Source organism: Serinus canaria, chromosome 1, assembly GCF_022539315.1.
Source record: "Serinus canaria isolate serCan28SL12 chromosome 1, serCan2020, whole genome shotgun sequence".
Lineage (NCBI taxonomy): Eukaryota > Metazoa > Chordata > Aves > Passeriformes > Fringillidae > Serinus > Serinus canaria.
The window spans coordinates 97,893,866-97,916,216 of NC_066313.1; positions in this window are offsets into that span (position 1 = coordinate 97,893,866).

Below are 22,351 nucleotides of genomic sequence, written 5' to 3' on the forward strand. Positions count from 1 at the left end.
TGCCAGTACTCGGGTGAGTCAGAAGCAATTCAAGAGTTGTGGGCCAATCACCTAGGCTGTTGTTTTCCCTCTGCATTCAGCCAAGAGGGAAACTGTGGGTGTCTCTTTCCTGATCTTGCCTTTTAGTCACCCCACTCCTGAGAGCAGCTTCTCCCCACTCTCTCCTGGGGTGGCTGCACAGCCCCCGACTGGGTGGAGGGGCCACTGCAGCACAGGCACAAAGTGGTCCTGGTTCAGGATCCTACCAGGAACTCAGGTCCTCAAAACTGAGAGGTCAAATCTTTACCTTATTCTGCTGGTAAAATTTTATATAATTTTACCCTTTTTTTACTGAGGCACTGTCTCAGCAGATGATCCTTGCAATGCAGCAGCACAGTTCAGGTACAGTCATTTGCAGTGCTCTGGAAAATTGCTAGGTGCAAGCCTCCCTTCTGTATTCCCTGTTTACTTGTCTCACCCATCTCTTAATTTGTATGTGACACTTATATTGTTAATATAAAAGGTGCTCTGAGTCAATGTAAGGACTTGAATCAGTTCAGCACAATGGGAATGAAACAGTGAACCCCATTGTTATACAGATAAATAGTTCCAGAAAAGTAGCAGAAAATGGAAAGCAGAAACTGTGTGCATATCACATGTGATTACCCCAGCACTTGCAAAACAGCTTTTGAAAGATTAGAAGGTAAGATTTCTGTGAAGAATAGGAAAACAAGAAAAAAGGAGGAGAAAATACCCTTCCTCAAAGAGCATAATGATATGAATGGTGAGTATCTGTCACAGGAGCTGGAAAGTGCTATAACCCAATAAGCATGCACAAGGTAAAAGGAAAGACGTCTTCTTAATGACAGCTGAAGATATACTCTTAACAAAGCTAGCAATAATGTTTCTAAGAAACCAAAAGTCTCAGTGAAACTGAGCTCAAAACAGGGAGTTTAGGTCAAGAGGTATATAGCATGTAACACAAGGCTTGGTATTTCCTGCTCTCACAACTGTGTAAAGGCAAAAGAAAGCAAGTGTAGTAGAAGATGCAGTGCCTTTTATTGCTTAAGTGTTGCACTTTTGGAAAGTTGATGTGCCCAGAAATCTTGTCTGGGAGGTTTTTTGTTGTTTTCTTGGGTTTGGTTTATGTTCTGGTTTGTTGGTTGGTTAGGGTTTTGGGTTGGTTTTTTTTTTTTTTGCAATATAAGAAATTCGAAGCTCAGTCTGGGCGAAGCACAATTGCTGGAGTTTCACATAATTGTATTAATCCATTCAACAGTTTGAGAGGAAAAGAGCAGTTATTGCAGTGGAGCAGAGCTAGATGAGGGGAAAAGAAACAAGGTGTAAGGTCTCTGTGGGACTGAGATAGGTAATCAGGACTTGCAGAAAGCAGCTCTCATGGTGACTGAGCTTCTTTGCTGATAAGTTTGACTTGCCACTTAGTACTCCCTAAAGACCAGAGAGGAGAGGAGGTTTAGATACAAAAAGGAACAAGCTAATTGCACAAACCACAGTAATTTCTGAAGTATAAGTGCACTAAAGTAGATCTGTCATATGATAGGAATAGCTGGTATAACAGTGACTCAGTGATCTGTCATATGATAGGAATAGCTGATAAAGCAGTGACTTTTAAGCACCCCTACTGGGCATTTAGGTGTGCATTTTCGTAATAATATTAGTGCTTAAAAAGGCTGAGAGTCATCCAAATGAATTTCAGAGATGTGTGGAAAGTGACCATCCATTGACACCAGCTGAAGTAGGTGTGGATCTCTGAAAAGGTGACTGGCTGCCTACATCTTTGCCAGAACTAAATAAAATTTAAAGCACTGGCTCCCTATCCAAGGCTTTAGACATCTGAAGACCTACCAACACCTGCCTTTTCCCCAGTCTAAGCCATACAAGTGCTAGAGGATGTGCTCTGCTGAATCTAGACCAGAATATCTGGAACTGCTCTTTATCCTCAGACATTTACCAAACCTCTGTCATCTCTTCAATTCCATTCCAGTGCTAACTAAAAATGTTTTAATTTGCTTTGAGATTTTTACCCATTTTGAACAGAAGGAAAAGTATGCTGAATTTAGTAGGTATGTGCTTAGGATACTCTATTAGTATTGGCAGTGGCTATTAGAGCTGTGACTATCAAACATGATGTGCTACTATAATTTAATGGAAAATATTTTAAAAAAATTTATTTGCATGTTGGAAAGATTTCGTTTGACATTTTTTCTAAATGACAGGTTACAGTCCAAACCAAACTAAAGGGCATCCCCACACTCATGTGTTATTTTGATTTCATATAAGGATGCAGCCCATTGCATTTGTCCAGTTGGGTAACTGATGATTGTCAATAATGTTGAGAGCTTCATCCAATGCTAAAAGTAAAATCCCATATATTCTTAAAAAAAGTAATTCTGATTCTGCACAGAGAATGAACAAATTACTTCCTAAATGAAATTAATTCTGAGCCATCCCATCCTCTTGCGAAGAATTTTGGGTGTATTTTAACTTTGCACTATCACTATTGAAGTGATAATTAACTGAACAGACTACCAGAAAAAAAACCCAGTTATTAGCCCTAATGCTCAAGGCTGTAAACAAATGCTGTCAATAAACAGGCACATTTAAAACACACCTGCCTTTCCATTACACTAAGATGCATGATATACCACATCCTTAGCAATGAAACACAGTTAGTCCTTACTTTGCACAGCTTTGCAAAGTATCTTGTTTAAGACAACAGAACAATGTTTCCTATTGAAACATAGCATTTCCAACCATTTCACCACTATCACAAGGCAGAAACATCTATCAAGATTACCCAGGCAACCAAAAATGCCTAAGCAAATTGCAAACCTAAGTACTGTAGAAAATTATTGAACTGATTAATTCTGTAAAGTTGAGTAAACATGCAATAGACTTGTCTCACCTAGCATTAAAATTAAATTCTTCACAAGAATAAAAAATATACGTAGGAGAAGGTGATAGAAATCTAGACTAAATATTATAAAGTATGGCATATTGTAAGCAAGAACAATCTTTCTGAATCCACTAAATCCTTCTTATCTCTGATTTCCAGTGAAAGAGAGCCAAGGTAGGTTGTAAATTTCTTATAGAGAGGGATCATCCCAATAATTTAATCAATATTTTAAGGGATGCTGAAATAGCTGTCACTCTATGGCTTTTGAATCCTTTGTGCATACACACAGAACAGGGACAAGAGCTGTCTTCCTTGTGCTGTAATATCACACAAAACCTGCATTCCCACTTTCCCCACTCTCCAGTGCCCTGCCATTCTCAGTGGAGCTCAGAGGGCAAGACAAATAACAGAAGGAAAATGCTAAAATAATTATTTTAATGGCCAGAAAACAAGAAAATTTGGCTGAGATCTTTAAAACTCTGAGACAGATATCAAAGTCATAAACAGGCTTTCCACTCTGTCCTTGCATTAAAGACAGAGCAGAACCCACTTATCACCAAATTAGATCATTGGCTTTAGAGGCTCTTTCTCAAGGATGAGCTTGTCCTTAGCTACTTCCTGGACACCTAACCCTTCTTGCTTTCATATCAGTGAGACTGCTGAAAGTTTTGTCTGGTGTTTGAACCAGGAAACAGCATTTAGACCACTCAATTCAATATAGTTGCAGATTAATTCAGCACAGCCCCGACGTGATGCATTTAATTTTATTTTGGACATGTAGATGTTTCCCATGGTTAAATATTTCATTTTTTTAACTTGAATTTGATGTATATAGTAAGAGGTATCTTAGGATTTCACTGCACTGATTTTGGTTATGCCAATTTTCTGGCACTGAAGATGGAACCCAAAACTGTAGCTTGACTAGAAGCCAAGGAAAGGTGGAAATGTGTTAAAGTGAGTTATTTTCAGGGCGGATGTTGGTTTCTTTTGGTACCAGTACCCTAGCAAGCATGAGAATCAAGTCCAAAATGTCAGTCCCAGGTTGCCCTCACTCCAGGAAATGAAGAGCAGCAGTAAGGGCTGATACCCAGTGCAAAGGACCTGCCAGTGAAACACTGAGTAGAATTTCAACCCAAGAACCTGGAAAAAATGCACTTTTTGGCACCCAAAGAACCAATTTTTTCCATTTGCCAGCACAATCAGTTTTACATGCAACATGTGATTCAAAGGTGCCTCACATGACCTCAGCTGGCCAGAGCACCTTTCCCAGCAGTGCCTGTTACCTCAGCATTTTGCAAGAACACTGAAAGTGGGTTCACTGGGCTTTTACAATGAGTGCAGACCCATCTGTCTGTGGCTCAGGATCAAAGAAGAAAAAAGAAAAGTAAATCAGATCTAAGAGTTCAAACTTGAAGCCAAGTTTAACAGAACTGGAATGCAGAACTGTTTCCTTTAAACATCCTATCAATCCTTTTCTCCCATACACAGAACATTTGCTGAATTTGCAGTAGCTCCTGCAACTCTCTTCCAAAAACACATTGCCAAGTAGTCTCCATTTCCAAGCAATTCTCTTTCATGCACTCCAAAGAATTAGAGAAACACACACAATCATTTTAAAGAACAATAAATTAAGTGAAAACTGTCACTTCACGATGTAATTGCATTGAATCCATGCAATTACGTGCAAGAATAATTTAATTCCTTTTACTGATTCATTCTGGAGTTAGAATTACACAGTATTAAGGCTAATCTTTCATACTTAGAATAATTAATTGGCCTCAATATATTTGTTTGGGGGATGACTTCGGCAGGAAAGCACAAATTGCTCAGTGGTTAGGTGGTGTACATTTTCCCTAAGCAGTAAGTGAGGCTTTCTACAAGATCACCACCACACTAAACCAGCTCTGGAGCACCTTTATGGCATTCCAGGGTGGTCCTCATGCTCTTGTGGTCAAGGACTTTGTGTGGCTGCCAGAGGATTGGATTCTCTTTGATTGTACTTTCATTCAGTAGAAATAGAAGAAAGGGGGGGTTGGTCCTTTTCTGGGGCAGGTCCACATTTTTCCTTCCATCAGCCCTGTGGGTGCTTCCAGGATGCTTTCCTGCTCAGCTGTGGATGGATGTTTATTCCTATGTAATAGTGCAAGGAAAACAGTGTGGAAAGGCATGGTTTTCCATCTGATATAATCAATTGCAGTCTTTGTGGATCTGGGAGAAGCACAAAGATAGCCCTTTCCAGCTCACACAGCTTGGATTGTGTATCAGGCAGGGGCCAGCCACCACCACACAGCTCCAAAGGAAAAAGGGCCACTGGAAGAGCTTACTCAGACTTTTCCTCAGAATTTGACATTTACATCTGTAGGCACAAACTTACCTAATAGAGTCCTAGTTTCTCAAAAGAAAACAAAAAATAAAAACAAAACAAAACAAAAAAAAAAAGAATGAACAAACTGGGCTAATGTAAAGAAAGGAAATAAAAGTAATTTGCTACTTGCTGCTAAAAAGAATTATTTTGGACCCAAGGTGCAAGATAAATGGCAACCATATTTCATTTGTGAGGGCAATCGTGTATGACTGAGCAATCAAAAAAAACTCTGGGTAGATCCCTCATGTAACCCCAATAGAATGGAGGAGCAAAACAAACTTAGATGAATCAATAGGATAGGAGCAGATTATTGTATCAACTTACACAGCCCCACACTTTCTAAGAAAAAAAAGAATCTGCAAAGAAAAAGAAAATCCAGACAGAAGTTAGTCTTTGCTTGCATCAGAAGTGTCATGTGTGGGGTATGTTGCATATGCATCACACCGATGTATTTTTGCTTAAAGCCTAGTACAGGCTGCTGCTGTACGTGCAAATTTCCAAAAGACCCTCTTAAGTCTTCACATCCCCATCTATTAACCTCATTTTATTTTTCAATGCAAGGTTGTTTTTTCCTCCTGAAAGGTCCTTAGTTTTGGTTTTTTTTTTTTTCACTTCCATTTTCTATTTCTCAGAAAGTTTTGTTTGAATATTCATATTTTTTTCTCAAAGGAATGGACAAAAAGTGAATAGCAGTGCAGTGGCTGTTTAAAGGCAAGGACCCAAGGAGGAGGATCAGGAGGCACAGACAGAAAAGAGGCCTTGCAGTGTGCAGACAACTTTGAGAGACATTTTGAGCAACTTTCAGTGAGGAAAGCCATATCAGCTGTGTGTATTTCTAGGTCACAAAGGTCAGAACAATAGCAAGAAGCTTTTCTTTCAAGAAAACAAAACTCCACAAATTAACCATTCACAAGTATGGGAGTGATCAGCTGAAGAAAGTGAACATGTAAGAATTCAGGCAAGTAGTGCATGAAACTTATTTTTCCCAAATTTTATCAAATTTCCAAGGCACTGTTGCCACAGGAATGACATTTTAGGCAGTCAGTTCTTTTGGAAATGTCAAAATTTTGTGTGACTTCTCCAAGGCCTGATTCTTTTTTCAAGTATTTGAGCTACAAAAGCTAGCAGCTTAATGTCCAAAGTACCTTGAGGGATCATTGCCTCTTCTGTGGGCCATTGCATTAGAAGTGCTGCAGGGTTAGTGGGACAGCAGAAGGTGAGGATTTGCTGTGTCACTTTTACAAAGCACTAAGTCCCAGTGCAGCACTGTGGTGAGACCTGCAGAGCCAGACCCCTGGGAAGGGGGTGGGGAGGTCCCAGAGTAGGAGCCTGCAGCTTGTAGGAGTACAGGTATCTCCGTTCTTGGAGCTGCTGCCAGACAGCCAGCAAGGGACAGGGGTCATATATTAGTGGGCCAAAGATGCATCTATTATTGATTCCATCTGTTGATTTTCATTCACAAATAACTCTCCTCTGTCCAGCCCACCAGTCCTGCTCCTCTGGTCACCCCTTCTTTCACCAATTTGCCCACCCTGTGCAGTGAGGCTGTACCTGCTGGAAAAAGTGTCTGAACAGTGCCTTGCAGAGCAGCAGAGAAGCTGGGTGTCTGTTGAAGGCTCCTGCCTCTGCTGAGTATACAGCTTACATCATCACTGTGCCTTCACCCTAATTTATCCCCCCACCCACCACCTTTGGAGTAAAATGAGTTGTCTTTGTTTCTGCTGGGACAGCAGATGGGAGAGGGAGGTACTCCATGGTCAGGTACTTTTCTGTGTCTGTTCCTTTACCTACACCTGTGCCCTCAGTCTCTTATTTTTTTCCTCCTCTCAGAAATGGCTGGGCACAGACAGAGTTTTAGGACAGTTGCTGCCTTAAAGCCTGACATAATTAAAATCTCTTTCATTACCATCACTGATAGCAGAGTATCATTACAATGAACAGGACAGATACCTTTAGCCTTTACAATAAGAATAAAAGATAACTGCCCATGACCACATGTGTCAAATAATATTAACAGAATGTACAATTCAGTAATGAGAGTTAATACAGTTTTTAATGGCACTGAGGTACTGGTATAATTTAACATTCAGATGTTGGACAGGAGTCTCTAAACCACCATTGCTTGGTGCACTCCTCCCTGCACGTGGAGCTCCCACCTTCTCCAGCAGCAGGGCTCGGGTGCAGAGCAGATGTCCGGTGATGGGAGCAGGTTCCCATAGACAACAACCTCACTGTGCCTCTGCATTTAAGACCATTAAACCACCTAAAGCCTTCTTGGGAAGTCAGTTAAGTCCCAGAAGCTGCAGTAATGGCCCAGAAAGTACTGAGACAATTTTCTGCTTCTAAACCTGCCTCATCTTGGCAGGGACAGAAAGGAACCCTCTGTGCCCGTGCTTCAGCTCCTGCACACAGTGGGGAGCTGGCAAGCCCTGCCCCAAAGCTGTTCCCACTGTGATGACACTGTGCAAGCAGTTCTGCCCTGGGTGATGCCATCTGATGTTTGCAGCTCTGGGTGCTGCTCAGCCCTTGCTGGCACATCATTCCGCAGGACTGAATCCTCCACAATAGCTCGGGTGCCACAGGACACGGCTCCCACTATTCTCATGGCAGCCTTTTCCACCAGTCACATCTATCCACCTCTCTGATCAGCCTTCCAAAGGGGATGTGCCAAGTTAGCTCTGGCAAAAGGGTAGCTCTTGTGAGAGTCAGGGAGAACAGGAGGAGCAGCTTTCCCACTGGAGTTGCTTTCTGTCCCACTCAGAGCACATTCAGGAGCTGCTGATGGATTAGAGCATCATCCAGGCTGCCAAGTGCAGTGCTGGTTGGATTTCCTCCTGGGGACACTGCCCAGTGCCACAGGAGCAGGGGCCCTCAGCAAGGAGCTCAGGAGCTCCTTGTTCTCTTCCAGTTCCTGTTCTTTTGGTTGTCCTCAAGAAAGAATTAATATTCAGCCAGGAAATCAAATTATCATCCGTTTTCCTGCTGTAAATCCCAGGGCCTCCGCTACATGCCTGCACTGTTTCAGAGATAATTTCATGACCTTTGTCATCTGGAAACAGCATGGGTGTTAAGGAGTAATAAGGTTATGACCAGAAACAAATAGAAAATAATTGACACAGGAGTGTGCCTGACAAAATTTTACTGACTGATGTGACCGGTGTTTCAGTTGGTGCCATGAGGTCTTTGTCCTCTGCTCTTTGTCACATGTCATAGAAAACTGCTCCCTGTGGTCAGTGCCTGTGTAGCTCTTCTGAAAAACCATGTCATGTCACATAGCTGGCATCATATTTTCCTTTCTCATTGCTCATGAAGGCCAAAATATCTCAAAAAGGACATTGAAGGACGAGGAAATATGCAGAGAGGAGCAGCAAGTTTGATCACTGCTTTAGAAAGAAAACAGGCCCATATGGAAAGAGACCAATATCCTTCAAGTAGGTAAATATATAGCAGAGAAAAATTAAAAAAGGAATAGGGGATATGGGTGGAAAAGGAACAATTGAGACCTGAGAGCCCTCCAATGAAAGCGCCACATAACAGACAGATTTGAAACTGTCATAAGGTCAAATTATCCAATAGAATTAAATTTGTCAGCTCATTGCTGCATTAAAGTATGGAAACAATATATTAAAAAATTAGACAAAATAATAGAAGAAAGAGGCTTCATAATAAAAAACCCACACCTTCAGACTGAGAAGCCCCTGACAGCAGGATAAGAGCTCCTAGCAGGGAGCAGGAATGCAGACTTACTCTATGCACCCAGTTACTGCCTGAGCACTTTTCATCTTGCCTGATGGTGGCTGCAGGGAGCCACAGAGGATTCTGGGCCCCATGGGACCTGCAAACCCTTTGACACAAGTCATCAGTACAGCTCCAGACTGGTCAGGGGCAGCTGGAGTGGAGTGGCTGCCACGGGGCTGGGCTGAGGAGGGCTGCAAATGATGACAGCACCCAGCCTAGAGACAGCACAGTGGGCAAGGTGATGGTGACACTTCAGCTGGTGAGACCTGCACACTTCTCAGAGCTGGGGGAAGATTTTCTCTACTTCTGACTCAGGACTGAGCACTGACAGCACAGCTGAACCCTGTATGACCAATGAGTACAGTGCATGTGATGTCACATATAATGCAAGGACATCTCTTTATCACCTAATGTATTCCAGTCCACTTTGGTGTAGTTCAAAACCAAATACAGCAAAATGTTCAGTGTAAGGGAGACATGAAATTGAGATGTATGGAGCACAAATACATCCTTCTTGCCTCATTGCAAGAGGTAAGAAAAATTCAAGTTCTTCCATTAGGCAGGAATTAAAATGTAGTTTATAGAGCAGGAAAACAGTACATAATTGAACCCCTGTAAGGCAAGTGAGGTAATCATTAACTGATTCCATTTTGCTACCTTCTCCCAAAATTGAGTTCCCTATAATGTGGAATGAATCCTGAAAGTATTTCCTGACTGTGCCTTTCCTAATGATGCAGGGGATGGTGTTTCTGTTCACTCTTGCTTTGTCCTGTAGTGAAACATGCCAGATAAGAAAATTAGCAAGCTGTTCTCATTAGCCATTTTGGACTGTGTATCCCACCCTCACAACAGGCAACTCTCAGGTAGGCTGGGAAATGGAATCAGCTTTAAGCCCATTGTGAACAGGTTTGATGAATTGTTACTTCACAAATTATGCCTGCCTGACAAAGTACCTGGCATGGGTGTCTGTGCATTCCTGTCAAATGGCAGCTTTGCTGGGTAAGGAATTCAGGACTGGTTTCAGAAAGAACTCTCCTGCCAACATTGTCTTTTGGCACCCCTGGGAATTATCCCAGTTTGGAGTTTTAAACAAAGCTAAGAAATCCCCTAAATGCTTATTTCTGGAACAGTGCTGCAGCTTTCTGGGGAAGGCAGGCTCTGAACAGTAAAAAAATTGCATATCTACACTTGCATGGCCCTTTCCTCCCCTTCCCATGGTGTACTGTGCACTGCTGACTTGTGGATACCTTTTGTACCTCTCCAGGGAGCTGTTTCCCCACAGGGCAGCACTGCCACTCATCTCGTGGCTGCAGCAGGCTGTGACCCCAACTGCAGCTCTTGCACTCCAGAAATAGCATCCTGCCTCTGGGAGAGGTCACCATGGCTGACTGCTTCATGTCAGCTGTATCTGCTGTGGAGGTTTCCAAACATGCCCTGCCTGGTTGCTCATTGCCTTTCTCCTCCTCAGGAATCATCTCTCAAGAGGCTCTGCATTCCCTCCCACTGGGCTGCCCCAGGGCAGGAGACAGCATCCACAGAGAGCTGTCCCCCTGCACCCTTCTCACCCTGGAGAATCCTGGATGTGGGGGAAGCTCCCATCAATCACCCATGGGGAGGTTCCTAGGCATCCCCTGCTCCAGAGTTGTGGCTCAAGGGAGTTAGAAACTTGGGATTTGGGATGCACCACTGTGCTACAGGCAACGTCAATGAGGGCTCTTAAGAATGTAAACACATCCAGACTCAGAGCAAGGGTCTTCTTTTCTAACAGCAGCTTTCTGAAACATCCTAAAGAATAGAGTGTAAAAACCAGTCCTCCTCCCTTGCAATTCCTCCCAGCCTCTAAAAGCCAACACTTTAATAAGTTCTTGAGGTGGCATACTCATCACTGTATGTAATATCTCTTTTCTGCATGAGCTTACCCATGTCCTTTCAAATTCATTTTTCTTTTTGGATAAATGCATTAATCTTTTGACAGTGAGATTTGGTGTTTTGAGGGGGTTTTTTTCCTCCTTTTTTATTTTGCTTTGGCATGTGTTACAATAAACAGCCAAGACATGAGAGTAGCAGGTTGTACCAGAGAGCTGAAGCTCATCCAGACCTACAAGACCATTTCTCTCCAGACACATCCTCCCTTCCTGCCTCCTGAGCTCATCTCCTGATCAAACCCAGTGCTCTGTTGTGGTAGCCAGCCACTCCTGATCCTCCTTTTCCCAGCTCTCTGGGGACAGCAGCAGGGGCAGCAGGCAGGGCCATGGAGTGAGCCCTGCTGGGGCAGCAGTTGTTGCTTTCAGTGATTGCTGAGATTATTGTTCATGTGGGCCATCTGCTCTGAGACACATTTAAACTCTTGAGGAGATCAAGCCTGTGGACCACTCACAGGAAGTGGAAGCAGAGATTAAATGTCCCATATTCTCCCCAGGACCTCCCCTCCTTCACCTTCCCCAAGCCATGCCTGCCCTGCCCTGCTGCTGACCAAGCCCTGGTGTGCCTCTGTTCCCTGGAGCTTCATGAGCCTCCCAAACAGGCTGGGCTGGCCCTGGGCAGGGCTGAAAGAGCAGGTGAGGACAGTTCTGTGACACTATGAACTCTGCAGGAGCTCTGACCCAGTCTGTCCTGATTTTGCAGCTGACATTAAAGCACATCTGGTGCTGTGCTTTCCTGCTGAGTGTGGAGGGTCAGGGCTGTTCATCCACCAGCTTTGGCTGCTCTTTTGTTAGCTGGGTAGCTCATTTTCCAAAAATGTCATCCCAACAATGTCCATGAGCCTAAATGTCTCTTTATTTTTTTTTTTAATTACAGATGTGCAGAGTTAACATGATTTACCAAAATACACCTTAAGTATCACAAATTCTTCCCTTGATGAAGACTGCATTTCTCTTTAACACTTTATATGGAACCAAAGGTTATGCTAGAGCAGCTTTTTTTATGAGAGGATCTTGTTTTTAAGATGATTTACTAACAGAAAAATGCCAAGAAAATCCCACACTCCACAAGCATTACATAGCAGTTCCTACATGTGTATGCTTTGAGAAAAGTCTACTCTCCATTATCTAAACCACAATTTTGGCATTTGTTTAGCTGAAGTAGAAGCAACCACCTCTGAAGCACCTGAGATCCAAGAGCTACACAGATGGTAGAAATGGACACAGCAATTCCATTAAAAATAATAATAGTCAATGTGTGGAGGTTACAGGTGAAAATAATATATTGGACCTGTAAGAAAAGGAAAAGACAAAACATGAGTAAGAGTGTTCTGGGAGGACATTTAGACAATCATAGAATAAAAATAGCTGGGTGAAGAAAGCCCTCCAAAAAATGGAGCTGGCAAAAGAAAGACACATTTTGAAACAGCAACAAAAGAGTGAATTATGCCTGGGAGCTGAGAAGCTGAATGTCAGTGCTAGGGTCAATGGGATGGTAGGCAATGGCAGGAGAGAAAGTTAAAGGGGTTTTGTCATTTGGTAACTTGGCTGTGAGAAGGAAAATTTGAGAAGAAAAAGAAAGGGAGAGAAAGGAGAAGAAGGGAAGGGAAGGGAAGGGAAGGGAAGGGAAGGGAAGGGAAGGGAAGGGAAGGGAAGGAGGGAAGGGAAGGGAAGGGAAGGGAAGGGAAGGAAGGGAAGGGAAGGGAAGGGAAGGACGGGAAGGGAAGGGAAGGGAAGGGAAGGGAAGGGAAGGGAAGGGATGGGAAGGGAAGGGAAGGGAAGGGCAAGGGAAGGGAAGGACAGGGAAGGGACTCCGGGCATGGGAAGGGAAGGGAAGGGACCGGGAACTGGAAGGGAATGTCCGGGACAGGGAAGGTCAGGGAAGGGAAGGGACGGGAAGGCAGAAAGAAGAAGAAAGAGGTAGAGGGGTAAAGTTTTGTCCCTGAACACTAAGGAAGCCAAAGAAAGAATAGGAAAGGGTAATAAACAGCACTACAAACATCAAGAAACAGCAAGTTCTGCAAAACTAGAAGTAGAGTAATATAAAATCAAACTGTCCTTCCTTTTCTCTGAGACACAAGGACAATTTGATTATATGAGGGATTTGAGAAACATATAAAAAGATATTTTGCAGGATAAGAAATGTTTCTTTTACAGCTTGAGAAAAATACACATTTCTGAAAAAAGCATGGAAGAAAATATCATTCCTGGTGAGACAAGTGGGAGCAAAAAGAGGAAGAGATATTTATTTGTGATTACCATACATTTTAGAAACTAACATTTATACTTCAGGACATATGGGAAAACCAGTGAGAAATAGTATAGATGCTTTATCAAAGACAAATTAATCATTTGAGTTTTCCGCTAGAAAATGTGATGTTTGATTGTGAACCACATTTCTGAGGGCTACACAGCACACAGAGATAATAAAAATATTTTCTCTGAAACCCAAAAATATCTTTAAATATAGGTTCTAGAGAATTAAGGAAGACAGATATTTAGATTCACTTGCCTTGAACATTAGAAATTCCCTAAACCCTCCATTACTTTCAAGTAGTAGTTTTAATCTCCAAGGAGTTTTTACTGCAGATAAAAGTAAAATCTACTTGGAGTAGGTTTTTACTTTCCTCTGATGCAAATTAATAAATTGTTCAGCTCACATTTCACAACAATTCCCAAGGCAGGACCCACAGAAAGGGCATGCAGACACCTTTGGAAGCAGAAGACTACAAGGAGCTCATCCTGTGGCCGTGGTTTCCACTTCACTAAAAGCTGCAGACTGTGCTTCAGGGTGCTGGTATCCCTCCAGGTTCTTGGGGAATTTGGAACACAAGCCTCTCCCCAAAGCAAGGCACTGCCAGTTTGCTGCTGGGCACACCTGCAGCTCTGTCAGGGCAGGTGCCCATAGTCTGAAGATCCTCCCATGCTGTGGCCTGAGCCAGCTCTCAAGACACTGCCACCCAGGGAGGAGAGAGCTCCTTTCCTACCAAAGCATGGCAAACACAGTGAGGAAGACATAAATGATGGTTTTGAACATCTTTCATTCTGAAGCAATAGTTTTTTCTTATGTGGAAATATGGAAACTTCAGTGAGAGCAGCCATGGTTTCCAAAGAGAAATGCACTGCAAGATGATGTTAAAGTTTTTTGGTAAAGATCTCACATCTTCCAGAGTGAGGATCTGCTGTTTTCTACAGGATGTACCCAGGTGAGAGACTATGGCTCCCAGCAGATTTCTCCTACACCTTCCTCTGAGGAGGAGGAAAAGGGTGACTCCCCTGTCCTTGTACCCACAAGAAACAGCATCCACATCTCCCAGACCCTGCAGCCCAGGGCCTCCCTACTGGACCCCTGTGGCCAGCATGAGAGAAAACCTCTGGTGATGCCCAGCTCTGTTTATATCAATGGATTAAGACAGGCCTGCCCCAGGCAGCTGAATCACTCCAGAAGTTCTTGTGCTTGACCAAGAGCAGTTTTTTCTCTCCTTAGAGAGCTGTGGGCCACCTGGGGGTGTCTGAGTCATCCTCATCTTCTAAATTTGCAGAGCTCCTGGCTGTAGCCAGTGGATTGAAAGAAATTATTGGTGTTCCAGCAAGCTTTAATCTGCAGATTCCCCATGCATGCTGTGATTAGCTTGTTACAAAACTGAATGAACCATTGCAATAATCCCATGTACTAAGGAAAGGAATTTGGCACCTCTGTTCAACCCCTGTTCAACCCCTGCTTGGATTTACAGCCTCTTTTCTGGCTGAAAACAAATTTACATATGTCCAGACTCTCCATTTTCCACTCAGCAGAAGAAAGATGACTCACTAAATCCCTTGTCTGCACTAATGAGGTGAGTGCTCATGAAGCTTCTGATCACACTCCCAAAAATACTTCTGAGTGCAGGTATTTAGTAACTGCACTTATGTGGACAGCTTTCATCCTGTTTGTCAGACCTTTGAACTGATCAGTACAATTCTAGGGGATTGAGCACAAGCCTGGAGGAGGCTGCATGTGAGGGAGCAGAGTGCCTGTGCCTTGGCAAGGCAGGAGCTCAGCCCTGACAGGGCTTCTCTGGGCATCCCTGCTGCCTGTGGTACCAGCAGCCTGTCAGAAGGGATGCAGGGATCTGAGAACACTGTCAGTGACATGTTAAGTGCTCAAATTTATCTTTGTTTTATGCTGCTTAAGATAAAAACCTTTGCCATCTTTTCAATAGACTGCTGTCAATTAATCTACTGCTGAGGCTATCTAAACTTTCAAACAGTGCTGACATTTTCATTATTTGGCAAACTTGCCCTTCATTATCCACTTTGCCTCTCATCCAGGCTCCATAAGCCCTGAGATTTACCCTAAGTAACAGCTAATTGAATGCATTTCTCAGTGCAAGAAATTTTTTAATCTGCAGAGATCAAATAACAGAATACTTGCACAGCAGCTATTCAGCTGAACCTTGGATTGCCACATGCTTTCACCATCCTAATGAGCAACAGCAGACCAACAGGAAGCAGGTACCATTTCCCAGCTCTCTTTCTTTAATCTGCCAACCAGGGGTGGAACCATAAAAAAGGAACCACAGCTCAATAGGTAGGGAGGCTCCCTTTTCATGTTTTCTCCAGGCTCAAGTTTTTACAGACACATGACAAAGACATTTTCCTGCCTTTACAGGTTTGCAAACATAAGGATTAATTGTCATCAACACTTGCAAATGGAGTGAGGACTCTTGTCCTGACTTTTGGAGAGCAATAATAAAGAAACTTGTTGACAAATTTTCCCCTTATTCTTACATAAAACTACATTCCTTTTCTGTTTTCAGTTTCCTCCTATGAAAAAGTCATTAAGACCCAAATTCAAGGCACTTTCAAATGTGTGTGAGCAGCACAGGGAAAGAAAACACAGCCTTGTGATGCATATGATGTGAGCACAAAACCTTGTCAAAATTCTTTAGCCATGCTAAGCTAGAGGAAAGGCAGGAAATTTTGAATTAACATGACTTAAGGAATGTAGTTCAGCTTTCTGCTGCCTTTACCATGGATGAAGTTGTTGATATTTTTCTCACAGAATGATTTTTCTTGGAGATCTGAAGGGGCAAAAGAGATCCAGTGGAAACACATTCATTTCAAAGAAAAATTGTTTTGCCCTTTTCTGTTTTATTTTCTCATAACACATAACTTTCATTATACAAAGGTTAAAAAGCTTCAGTGAAATGCTATGGATTATTTTTCTTCCTAGGGAAAATCCACAATTTCAACTTTTAACTAGACAAAAGAGAGCATGGTTCAAATTCCCAGCATTTCTCTTGGGACAGATTTTGCAGGCTCCCTTGGAATGTCAGTGATCTGTGAGAACAACCTGCAGATTGGGCAGTGGCTGGCAAGGGAAGGCAGAGCTTGGCAGGTGCCAAGCCCAGGCACAAGGCTCAGATGCAGACCTGCAGCTCCCACTTCCATCACCCTGCTGCTGTCTGCAGGCCAGGCAAGGGTCCCCCCCAGCCCTGCCTCCCACAGCTGGAGGTGGCAGCATCCTTCTATTGTAATATCACCCTGCTCCTGCCTCTGTGCTGAGATTTTGAGCTGCTGTTCATAGAAGCTCTTTCATGTATTTTCTTCCAGTCCTAACCTCTAAACAGACAGTAGGAATTTGCCCAACATACACAAGCTTTACAATCTAGTCTCATCACAAATTAATTTATTTGCAAACTTTCAGTCATTTATGGAGACTTCTGCAAAGAAAAGCAAAGATCTTTTTTTTTCCCATTTTTTCTTCTTTACAGGGGACTGTATGGCCTTTAAACACAATACAGAAGGGCATTTTTCACACTGGTCTTCTACTGACTGATAACAAGTGTGGGGAAGCAGAAAAAGTACAACACTGTGACAAAAATCATTCACCCCAACAGATCCAAATCCTCAGGAAATATATTTGCAATATGACTACCAGCCTGCAGGGTGTAGGGGAGAAGTGTTCTCTCTCCCAAGAGGAAAATGTGCTCCTTTTTCCACACCACCACAAGAGCTGAGTTAACATCACATCTGAGACATGACAGAAAATTTCTGCTAGCTAGAAACTACAGTGAAAGGTTGTTGAATATTGATGTGCACCAGATGCTCCTGCATATCCTAAACAAGCAGGGAGTGCCCAATTTCAGACATCAAATATAGGCTGTAGAGCACGGAAGGTATGGATAGAGTGAATCCAAATTGAAACTAAGCCTCAAGACAAAACATCCCACACAACCTCAGTGGGCTAAAGCAATGCACCTTTTTCTTCAAAGCCATATTAATTGAAATTGCAAAAGTCTAATCAAAGAGTCATTACTAGCCCAGTTCTGTTGATACTTATTGTCCAAATTGTATAATTATTACAGGAAGATCAGGAACAGACTTTTCAGGAGAGACCAGCAGGACTGGCAAGGTGAAGCAATATGACTCTACTTAAGGTAAGGGTATTACTTTAATTCACTTTAAGGATCCCTTTAGGGATCCATGGCATTTGAGAGGCTATGGGTTAAATTAGATAGAGGCAAAAGAAAAAAGATGTTGCTGTTGATGTTCTCTGTGAATCACCAGCCAGTTAACTAACAGATGAGTGAGTTATTCCACAGGCCTTTAGGAAAAATCTCTTGATTCATAACCCTAATCCTTATGGGCCATTTCAATGTCTCACACCTCAGCTGGAAATACTCTGCTGTTACTGTGGGGAAAAGTAAGCAGGGAATTCCTAAAGGCTGTTTACTACCATTTCTTTTCACAATTAGTCAGCAAGCCATCTAGGAAAGGTGCCCTCCTGGACTTGACTTTTGTGAGTCAAGAAGGGCTCATGGGAGATGCCAGATGAACAGAGCAATCATGCTTCCACTGCTCATCCAGTCAACATGACTAACTTTTGGAATACAGCTTGGAGTGTGTAGGATGATGTTTTGCTGTTCTTACAGACGAGGGTATTTAGCTTTTATGACACCCTTTTTATGGCAGCATGAAAAGTCTCACTTTACCAGCTGCAGAGGATTTCAGTTTGTCAGCTTGTGTGCCACCCAGCACAGTACAAAGAGACAAGTGACATAATCTTTCTTTCATCTCCTGCTCAGTCTTGATAGTCACTCCTGGGATTCCTCATGCTGCTCTCAGTCTGTGGTTTTCTTCCCCTGGGAATACCAGTGTAGAGGAGACAAGATAAGTGATGCTGTTGTGTGCCACAGATAGCTCTGCTCTGCAGGACCTCTTCAATGGGTGCCTTTCCTGCCTTTCCTACTGCCATGCTGGCAAGGAAGCTGGGATTGCATGGGGGTCTGGGGGGAGACACAGCCAGGACAGTGACCCCAACTGACCAAAGGAACATTCCAGACCATCTGACATCATGCTCAGTGTATCAAGTGGGGGGAAGAGGAAGGGAGCAGGAGACATTTGGAGAGATGGAATTTGCCTCCCAAGTCACTCTTACACGTGGTGGGACCCTGCTCTCCTGGAGATGGCTGAAATCTGCCTGCTCATGGGAAGCTGCGAATTAATTCCTGGTTTTGCTTTGCTTGTGTGCCTGGCTTTTTGCTCCCCCTATTAAACTCTCTTTGTATCAATGCATGACTTTTCCAGCTTTCACCCTTCCCATTCTCTCCCCAGTCCTGCTGGTGGATGAGCAGCTGCCTGGGGTTTGGCTGCAGGCTGACCAAGCTGAGCTGACACAGACAGGGCAGGGACACTTCCCTGGCTGCAGTGGCCAATCCAGATGGAGAGATTCAGAAGAAGGATGCTCTCCATGGCTTGCAGCATGGAGTGACTAAAGTGGCCTCACATTCAGAGTAGTCAGAGCTCTACAATCATGCTGCAATTCACCTTCCTCTGGGAAGATGCAGTTCCAGCACCAGGCCGAAGCTAAAATGTTCAAGAAGATTAGGAGTAATGTTTGGAATATTTTTCCTTGTGATAGAATAACAAAATAAATATATCTGGAAAAGCCATAGTTAATAAGCAAAAGGTGACTACAGAACTCATTGTTTAGGTGAAAACAGTAATTACCTTGTTTATGAAAGAATCCCCCCAGTCCCTCAGTATTTATGATGTGTGTCAAAGTTCAGTAATAAACTTTTATGTTTCAGCAATTTTGAACAGTATTTTCACTGGCCACAATATTACACAATTATAACTTTCACAAATAATATAATCATCTCATTCTTCAAGTTGCTCTTGTTTTTCTTTTCTTTAGGAAGCACTGATAAGGGCACTCAGGAATCAGTCTATGTGGCTTCACTTTTTTGTTTTTATTATTATTCAGAAAATATTTTTTTCTGGACAGGGCAAAGGATTCATGTAGGCTGAACAAACAATGCCAGTGAAATTACCAGAAAGTATTCTTCTCACCCCAATAGGAACAACTTCTGGTGCATTCAACTCACATTCCATTACATTTCCTTCATTACAGTATGGTGATGGAGAAAGGGAATTAATTTCATATCTCTTCAAGCCTTTGCTGTCACTAAGCAATTGGTAATGTTGATTCCCTTCTCCTTGAGTGGTTAAGTTTTACTGGCAGTAGTAAAATGTTATTATCTTCATTCTGCTGTAGTTCTAGGCTATACTTGGTCTCCCAAACATACCAAGACCATAAAAACTACTTACCAAAGAGATTTCAAACACATATATACATTAAAATTATTTATTAGGTTCAGCAATTCCTTTTCCCCTACAGCAACAAATGTGGCCTTTAGAAACTAGTATTGTATGAAGAATAAGCTGTCCATTCAAATACAAAGTATTCCTTTGCCCAATTATATTTTTTCCCATTTGAAATCCATTTTCAGGCTTTATCATCTAATAAATACCAGGTCCCAATTCATGTTCAGGCAGAAAAATATATTAGCATTCCTGGAACTCTGTCTCACTATTGAACCCTGCTTATATAAGATGAGCATTTTTCTTTAGACACAGATGTCAACCTAAATTGATGAGATTCTCCCATTCCTAATAATTGGTATGAAATTTTTCAACAGTCCCTGCACAGAAATTCACAGCCCATGCTGTAATGAGCCATTCAGCTTCACATGAAAAGCTAGCAAGAAAATCACCTTCTCCAGAACTAAAGTGACATATTAACACTTGCAAAACGTGGTATTGTATCAAAGAGAATGAAAATGTTCTCTAAGGCACTGAGCACAGCAGCACATGCACAGCCCTGAGTGTGCAGTCCCTTGATCTCCTCTGGAGTGATACCAAAGGCCTGAATTTAAAATTGCTTATTAAACATTTTAACAGAAGAACAAGTCAAAACTGTTCAAGATTGCACAGGGTCTATATACAGCCCTGGAGTTAAGAGCTCCTTCATTTTTTCCTCAGAACACCATTGTTTTTAATTTGTTTTTCCTGTTTTGCTTTGCTATTGTAGTGGATTGGGCTGCTCTACTGGGAATCTGCTTGTGAATACTGCTATAATCAGCTGGGGAGAAAATCAGCTGCAAAACAGAAATTCAAGAGGCTATTTGGTCCCTGCCCACACTGATAGAGAGACATCACTGTCAGATCAGCCAACACTGTCCAGTCACTTCTTGAAATTTTCTGGTGAGGGGTATGCCATAGTCTCCCATGTCTCTGTCACTATATACCTACAGAGTCAATTTATTTTCTCCAAAATCAGACTTACATCTTCTTTTCTGTAATTAAACTGAACACATCTTGCTAACTGTGGAAAAACGGCTGAACATGGAAAACAATTAATTGTTGAGCTTATTTTATGTTACCTTTAGAAATGTGAGTTAGAAATCTTATTTTGTTCTTCACCATTTTTATCCTTTCTGCCTAAGACTGAACAAAGGCAGTACTTTCAACATATCCCTCAGCAGTGACCTCCTCAAGTCATCCTTCTGACCAATGCCACCTTTCAGCTTTTGGCATGTTCTGGCTCACCCACACCTTTCAAAGGGATTGAAAAGTCCAGGTGGGAAAAGGCCAAACACCAAAGGGAAACAGAAGCTTCCTGTTTGGTTGCTAATTTATTTCAGAAAGGATCCCCTTCAAGGCAGTGGACACAGTTCAGTATCTGCTGGCCTTTGGACTGTCCTACAGATGTCCCCAGCTGACAGATGTTGCTCCACAGGACACAGCTCTCCCATGGCTGTATATTCCCTTGTTCCACAGAGATGTCTTGGGCATCAAAAGTGACACCATGTTCAGGTAACTCAGTTAATTTCTCTCTGTCTGCTTACAGAGCTAGATGAAAAATAATATTCCAAAATACAAATCAGCATCAGTTTACTTCATTCATTTTAGAAATCTTTGTGTCTTTGCAGGCCAGACAGATTTCTACTGCCTCATGTAATGCAGGTTTATGATTCCTGAGGATCTGCAAGTACAAGAAGTATGATTGCCTGCTCTTCTCAAATAATAAATGAGTTCACTTTTAACTTAATCTATATATTCACATATGACTTACTCTCTGCCTAAGTGCCTTTTTGTTGTATGACTCATTCCATAGGCTCTAAATATTGTTGATTGTATCAAAGTGGGTTATCCAGCCCCAAAACAGACTTCCATGAAAGTTTTACTGGAGGAACTGGGTGTAAAAATTAGACTTTGCTCTTCATTTGACTGGTCCTCTTTTCTTCCAATTATGCTTACACCATGTTCATTGCCATCTGTGTAACATTGTAAGGATGTATATATGGCCTTCCTAATCTCCTTTTGCAGTTAACAAAAAAAGATAGACCCTCCATACTCCAGGACTGCCAATGCAGAAAATGCAAAAGCCCAGGAAGGAAGTTTATACACTGAACGTTTGAACATCTATAATTTTCTTTATCCCTTGATATGTCTTCATTGTTTCAATTTATTCACTCTAGTATTTCACCCATGCCCAGTCCAGATGATAGCAGAATCTCTCTCTTAAACAGATGTCCCACTTTAGGGCACAGATCTTTTACCTCACTCTATAGAAACACAACTCAGATGGTCTAAAACACAGCCCTCCAACTGCCTTATGCTTTGAACTGAAATAACCACAAAAGAGCAACTCCAGCTTTGGGGCAGAGGAGCATCCACGTGGGTCCAGCAGACACCCAGGGCCAAGTGCTGTGCAGCTTAGATGGGACCAACCTGCACCAACAGTAGGAGCAATACAGATATGAGCCAGGGAAATCCTTTACCTGGCCTCATCATTGAAAATTTATCATCTTCCCCAATAGAGACAGCTTGGGACAACAACATGTTTATTTTAGGAGTCACTGTGTACCCAAAAAAAGCCAGCTGAAAGCCATATATTGCTGGAAGGGACCTGTCTGCACTGACTGGCAAGGGGGAAAAGAAAGAAATGGAACTGAGGCATGATGCAAACTGTCACAATAATAGCTGAAAAGGGAAATACCAGAGAGATGGAATAGATTTTGAAGGTTCATAAATATTTAGAGATTTTTTTCTTTTAAGAAAACACCTATGCAGGACACTGTGAGCAGAGGAAGAGGTGGG